This window comes from Rhincodon typus, chromosome 19, assembly GCF_021869965.1.
Source record: "Rhincodon typus isolate 14 chromosome 19, sRhiTyp1.1, whole genome shotgun sequence".
Taxonomy (NCBI): domain Eukaryota; kingdom Metazoa; phylum Chordata; class Chondrichthyes; order Orectolobiformes; family Rhincodontidae; genus Rhincodon; species Rhincodon typus.
In genome coordinates, this window is record NC_063350.1 from 10,412,928 (window position 1) to 10,420,802 (window position 7,875).

The window sequence follows — 7,875 nt, forward strand, 5'->3', positions numbered from 1 at the left end:
CACCCCCATCTCCTACCTACTAACCTCATCCCGCCCCCTTGACCTGTCCGTCCTCCCTGGACTGACCTATCTCCTCCCTACCTCCCCACCTACACTCACCTTTACTGGCTCCATCCCCGCCTCTTTGACCTGTCTGTCTCCTCTCCACCTATCTTCTCCTCTATCCATCTTCTATCCGCCTCCCCCTCTCTCCCTATTTATTTCAGAACCCCCTTCCCCTCCCCCATTTCTGAAGAAGGGTCTAGGCCCGAAATGTCAGCCTTCCTGCTCCTCTGATGCTGCTTGGCCTGCTGTGTTCATCCAGCTCTACACCTTGTTATCTTAAAATTCTCATTCTTGCTTTTAAATCCCTTTGTAGCCTTGCCCCCTCCCCATCCCTGTTATCTCCTCCAGCCCCTACAACTCTCTGCTCTCCTTGAAGTCTGGCTCCTTGTTCATATTAATTTAAAATCACTTTAATCACTCCAGCAGTGGTAGCCTTTTGTTGTTTAGGCACCAAGCTCCTGAATACTCTCCCTGCCTCTTGACCTTGCTTTCCTACCTTAAAACACTCCTTAAGAGCTACCTCTTTGACAATGTCTTTCACTACCTGAGCTAATGTCTTCTTTGTGTGTCTTGGTGTCGTGCTTTGTTTTAGTTTGTCAAATACCTTGGGAAAAAGACAATATAAAAATAAGTTGCCATTCATGGGGGTGTTGCCTATTCCTCAGGAGAAGGAGGGAGATGAGAAGACCAGACAAGTCACAGTGACTCATAATGATGGAAACATATTGTTAGCAGAGCCTTGAAAGGAATTCTGATCGAGATGGTGCGTAATGACTCAGCCAGTCTATCCAGTGAGTCATAAAATGACACTGACCTCAAGTCCCTGGGACGGAGACCATAGAAGGGAGTTGGTGGGAGCAGGGAGATTCAGGGTGAATGGATGATCATGTCAAGCACCGCAGAAAGGTTTCAGAAGTGGGAGGGTGGAAGTGGAGTGGTTACAATTACAGAGGTGGAATTAACAATGTTGACTAATGATTTCTCAATGTGATGAATCATAAGAAATAGGATCAGGCCATTCAGCCCATTGGGTCTGCTACAGAATTTGATAAGATCACAGATGATCTGTCTGTGGCCTTAACTCCACTTTCCTACCTGTTCTCCATAACCTTTAACTCCATCATCAACCAAAAATCTAACTCAGCCCTGAACTATATACATAGGCCCATAGAAGAGAATTCCAATGACAATAGCAGCACTCCGAAAGGAGACATTCCTCCTTATCTCCATCTTTAACTGAAGCTCCTGTAGTTGTAAAAGTGCCTCCTAGCTCTAGACTCCTCTGTGAGAGGAAACAAACTCCCTGCATTGATCCTGCTAAGACTCCTAAGAACATTATCTTTACATTCCACCAGGTATTGTGTTGGGATTTGAATCCATGTCCTCAGTGCATTAGACTGGGCCACCAACAAAGGTGGGACAATGTCACTACACATTGTTTGTGCTATTACATCATCCTTATCATTGTCATCGGCTGTCCTTCAGGTCAGTGTGATGTCTGTCTGAGGTTGCTAGTTTTTCTAGTGGGTCTTTCTGTGGCGGAACAGGTCAGTTTTAGACCCACAGATCTCTGGGCCCATGGGATGATGTGATCTGCTGCCTCCCGCTCTTATCATTCAGTCTGTGGGACTCAAAAGGTGTGATGCAAATTGGTCAACAAGTAGTCACCATTTCAAATGGTTACAAGCAAATTTATAGCTACCAGCGCATGCAGTATCAACTGTCCATCAAGCAGGGGCTCAATCTTCTTATGCTCACTAGCCATGTAAGAACTATCAAGTGACTACCCTCTTACAAAAGGCTGTGGTGGGCAAGGATAAAAGTGGATCCAAATTTACCCTGTCCTGCTCAGCCATTGCAAGCTGAGCCTGGCTGATGTGTGAGCCTCCAGTGAGTAGCTGATGGTAAACTAGCTCGAATCACAGAATCGGATGAGTACAGAGAGGCCCTGTAGTCCATCAACAGTGCACCAACACAAATCTATCCTAAATCTACACCAGTCCCAACTTCCAGCACGAGGCCCATCGCCTTGAATGTTATGACAATTCAAGTGCTCATTTAACTATTTTTTAAAGGTTTTGAAGCTTCCTGCCTCAACTACCCATCCAGACCGCCACCACCTTCAAGGTGAAAACATTTTTCCTCAAATCCCCTCTAAACTTCCGGCCTTTCACCTTAAAATTATGCCCGCTTGTTACTGACCCTTCAACTAAAAGAAACAGCTGCTTTGTATACACTCTGTCCATGCCCCTGATAATCTTATACACCCGGTCCCCCCTCAGCTAGCTGCTTCAAGAATGGCCTTTTGAAGAATGATTTTGTGATGGCGGTGTGACATCTGTAGAAGGCAAGAATCATAGAAGCCCTGCAGCACAAAGCAGGCCATTCTGCCCATCAAGTCCACACAATTCCTCCGAAGAGCATCCCACCCAGACCCACCTCCTCTACCTTATCCCTGTCCCATATGGGACATAAAATTCAGTCCTATGTAGGGTCAACAGAAGGGCGAAGGTTTCCTCAGCGTTTGTTTTTCCAAGCTCTTAAACTTGATGTTGGATTTCGCTACCTGCCTGTGCCCCAGAGCTGTGACATTTCATCTCCTCTCAGCAATCCTTACTCTCAAAGTAGTTCTGGTATGACTGGATTTCATACTGAGTTCTATTTATCGCCTGTTGTGTTTGACACAGTGGTTGTTCTCTTAAAGTGGACTTTTCTCCAAATTCACTTCAGTTTAAATCTGGAGAATGATCTGCAAGAACAAAAGGAGCCATTCACGCTCGATTAGAAGTTCACTTTAGCCAGCATTTATAACATTGTGAGTTACTGGGATGAATGAGGAAAGGTATTCTTCATAAACCCATTTTGATGCTAGTTTATTTTATTGTGAGCTGTCCAGCTCAGTCTGTAAGTTGTGACAGCTCTCTGTAGAGTGCCTGTGATCTAGTTAGACCAACTCATGCTCCTGGTCCTCCCAAAATCAGTTCATTAACCATTAATGGTTACCCTCTTTGGGGGAAGAAGTGGGTGTTCTTTGGAGATTAATATGTCTCCATTGTGAGACATTTGGTCTTGGAAATTTGAAAATGAGTACCTAACTGTGCCAATACCTGGTAAATCAATATGTGAGCGGTAGGACTTCAGTAATCTGGGGCAGTTCAACAATGGTTGCTTTGTCAAAATAGCAGAACCTGTGGAGGAGAAACCTCCTTTACAGTTAGGATTCTGTTTTGGATAACACTGGCTGAGCTAAGCTGTGACTATCATGGTTCAGTTGGTTGGACTCTCACATCTGAGTCATATGGTTGTGGGTTTAAATCCCATCCCAAAGACTTGAAGAGGAAAATCTGTTCCCATCTCACTACACTCTTCATGCACACGCAGCGTGTTCTCTGTGTATAATGCGGGCACATGCACCACTTTCTGACCTTGATGCAGCATTGTGCCCTTCAGCTATATTTACATGTGCTTACTCCCCTTTTGATATTGACACTTACTTTCTGCTTGAAACTACCACCAATCTAGAAACTACTCCATGGCCATTCTCCTGTTGAGTTCTATGATGGCCAGGCACATGTTCTGCTTTAGCCCTCATAGACATACCAACTGCAGTTGCAGAGCATATAGCAAATGTAAAAACAATGAACATTTATAACATTTCACTAAATGGAGAAAAAGCAAAGATCTTCCTGAGAACAGAGGCCAAAGACCAAGTTATCAGGTACATGCTTAGAGTCATACAGCACGGAAACAGACCCTTTGGTCCAACTTGTCCATGCCGACCAGATATCCTAAACTGACCTAGTCCTGTTTGCCAGCGTTTGGTCCACATCCCTTCCATACACGCACCACCCTCTGCATGAAAAAGTGACCCTTCAGGTCCTTTTTTAAATCTTTCATCTCTTAGCTTAAACCTGTGCCCTCTAGTTTTGGCCACACCCATCCTAGGAAGAAGAGGGTTGTTTCTGTTGAGGCAATCACAACTCGCGTAGTTTAGTGTATAAGCACATTTCTGTGGTCTTGACATCCACAGGGAAAACCTCACTCTTGGGGAACATCACTGGCTGACAGCTGGCAAGGCACTTCAGTTGACAGAGGACTTCTCATGTCCAATCAAGAATCTGAAACATTGAATATCTTGACTGAGCAGAAATTAATTGGGAAGGTGAAATTAATTCCAGCGAGTTATAAAACTCATGAAATGCAAATGAATGCTATTAAGTTGACTCACCTTCTGAGGGGCGAAAGTTTAATTGCAAAAGTTTATCTTGACGAAAATCTGGTATTTGGACATTTGCCTGAAGAAGTCATCAGGTAGGTATAGTTCTTGGGCTCAAAGGGTATGGGGAGAAATGGGAACAGGGTACTGAATTGACAATCAGTCGTGATCATATTCAATGGCAAAGCAGCCTCGAAAGGCTGAGTGGACTACTCCTGTTCCTAATTTCAATGTTTTTATGTTTCTATCATGTTCACCATTATTGACACCTCTTCTGGGAGCAGTGAATCATACCTGTAGATTACACAACTGCTTAGCTTGCAGGATCTTAAACGTGTGGATACTGCTTTCCTTCATGTTTTAAGAAATACAGTTAAGAGGGAAAGAATTGCATTTATATGCTGCTATTCATGACCATGAGAGTTTAAAGCACTTTCAAACCAATAGCATATTTTTGAATTGTAGTCACTGCCATAATTTAGGAAACGTAACTCTCACAAAGACCAATATGATAAATGTCTCAATGTGAGTTCTTCTGTTCTTCATACGAGCTCAGCCAGACTTCTATACCTCTTTTAAACCATGTTTATTAAGAATGTGTACAAGCTATTAAGGCAACAGAGCTCCACACTCTGAGCTGCACTACCTATAAGGTCATAGGTATGTCACAGCATTCCTTAGAGACTCATCCACATACTAATTAAACCATACTCCCAAACTTGTAACCAGATAATCTTTCTTTTGCAATGTTAATTGAGGTGTAAATATTGGTCAGGAAACTAGGAAGAATTCCCCTGCCTTTTATATCCACCCAAGACTAAAGTTGGGACCTTTGTTTAATATTTATTCCCTCAGGCCTGTAGTGTACAGGAACATCAACCTTACTTTCTGTACATAAGCATATGACAATCAGATGGGGAGGGGTAATTCAGCTCCATTCCTTTTACTCCCTCTCAGTCAGTCTATATTTTTATTTATGATTAGAATGTAGTTATATCAAATGTCAATAAAATGCAGTTAACGAGAGAAAAATTAAAGGGCCAAATTCTTGAATGAATGAAAGAGGATTAATGTTACTTAGTAACTCCAAGAAAATATTAAAATGTGACATCAAGCACACACGCATACATACACGCGCACGCACACACACACACCCCCACACACACACCCCCACACACACACACACAATAATTTTAAAAAGTATGGAGTGTTTGTTACAGACAGGAAGAATAAAAGCTAACCAATTTAATACTCATGGAGTTATACAGCATAGAAAGAGGCATTGAAGTGGCAAGGTGGCTCAGTGGTTAGCACTGCTGCCTCACAGCGCCAGGGACCCGGGTTCAATTCCACCCTCAGGCGACTGTCTGTGTGGAGTTTGCACATTCTCCCTGTGTCTGCGTGGGTTTCCTCCGGGTGCTTCGGTTTCCTTCCATAGTCCAAAGATGTGCAGGCTAGTTGGATTGGCCATGCTAAATTGACCATAGTGTTCAGAGATGTGTTGATTAGGAAGATGGGTCTGGGTGGGCTGCTCTGAGGGTTGGTGTGGACTTGTTGGGCCAAAGAGCCTGTTTCCACACTACAGGGATTCTATTCTATATCTATGCCAGTCAACAAGTACCTTTCTATACTTATCCAATTTTCCAGCACTTGGCCTGTATGCTACAGCACTTCCTGCATTCATCTAAGTACTTGGTAAATGTTGTCATGGTTCCTGCCTCTACCGCTCTGTGGATGAAAAAAATTCTTCCTTAAATCCCCTTTCAACCTCTTGTCCCTTACCATAATCTATGGCCCTGGTTGCTTGATCTCTCTACTAAAGGGAAACATTTATTCCAATCTAAACCATCTATGCCCCTCATGATTTTGTGGATCTCAATCAGATCCCCCATCAGTCTTCTCTGTTCTAAGGAAATCAGCCCCACCATGTCCAATCTCTCTTCATAGCTGAAATACTGCAGCCCAGGAAATATCCTAGTGAGAATGTTCCCTTTAAGGGAGGCAATGGCCTAGTGGTATTATCGCTGGACTATTAATCTGGAGACCCAGATAATGTTCCAAGGACCTGGGTTTGAATTCCACCACGGCAGACGGTGGAATTTGAATTCACTAAAAATATCTGGAATTAAGATTGTCAGGAAAAACCCATCTGGTTCACTAATGTCCATTAGGGAAGGAAACTGCCATCCTTACCTGGTCTGGCCCACAGACTCCAGGCCCACAGCAATGTGGTTGACCTGAACTGCCTTTGGGCAATAAATGCTGCCTAGCCAGTGATGCCCCCATCCCGTTAATGAATATTTTAAAATAAAATCTCCTCTCTCATGCTTAGAGTCCTTCAGGTGTTGGATTTTTAACCTGAAACCTCAGGTGTTTAATTGTTGACTGGTATCTTCAGCAGTGGTGACATTTATTTATTAGATCTTGGTGAATAGTGTTTTCCCAATTTGTTTTTTCAATGAGCACTGTTTTCCAAGATGATAAGGAAAACAGGGAAGGGGTTCCGGCTCTGATTGTCACAAATTCATTTCTCCTTGTCTCTACTCTCGACTCAAAACCAGTTGTTGAAATACCATTGATTTGTGTTCTTGTGTCTGGGTTCATTGTTTTCTTGCAGTCTAGATAATTTACAGGCAATCTTTCCTCTCCCAACATGTGGAATTACCACTTAAGTGGGATATGAAACACAAGATGCAAATTACTTGACATGGACTTGGTTCTGAGGAAGGGTCACTTGACCCGAAACATTAACTCTGATTTCTTTTCACAGATGCTGCCAGACTTGTTGAGTTTTTAAAGAAATTTCTGTTTTTTTTACTTGACATAGACTTGGTTTTCTGGTTTAACATCTTTATATAAACTGGCAATTTCTGTGTGGAGTAGGGTTCCTGAGCCAGGACTTGTCCACTTTGGCTGTTTTTCTTTTCTTTCTTTCTTCTTTTCTCACTTTTTTCTTCCTTTTTTTAGTTTTTTTTTAACTAACCTTCTGGAGGGAACTCAGTCGTGGAGGCAGTGGCAGCAATGGCAGCGGCTGGGGGTCTGGAGCGGGGACTTTGCTGGTTGGCCATGAGACGGCTGGTAAGCCTGGGCAGGTCTCTGGCAGTCGGTGGCACTGCTGCTTCTTCACAGTCTGAAGCATGCAAGCGGCTGGGGGCATGGAGCAGGTCTCTGGCAGTCGGTGGTGAGACAGCAGCACAGAGGAGATCGAGGCCACTGAGGGGACAGAGATCAAGCTCTGTGCGGGGGAGAGATTGAGCTCTGTGTGGGGGAGAGATGGAGCTCTGTGCGGGGGAGAGATTGAGCTCTGTGCGGGGGAGAGATTGAGCTCTGTGCAGGGGAGAGATTGAGCTCTGTGTGAGGGAGAGATTGAGCTCTGTGTGAGGGAGAGATTGAGCTCTGTGTGAGAGAGAGATTAAGCTTTGTGTGGGGGAGAGATTAAGCTTTGTGTGGGGGAGAGATTAAGCTTTGTGTGGGGGAGAGATCAAGCTCTGTGTGAGGGAGAGACCTAGCTCTGTGTGGGGGAGAGATTGAGCCCTGTGTGAGGGACAGATCCAGCTCTGTGTGGGAGAGAGATTGAGCCCTGTGTGAGGGAGAGATCTAGATCCGTGTGGGGG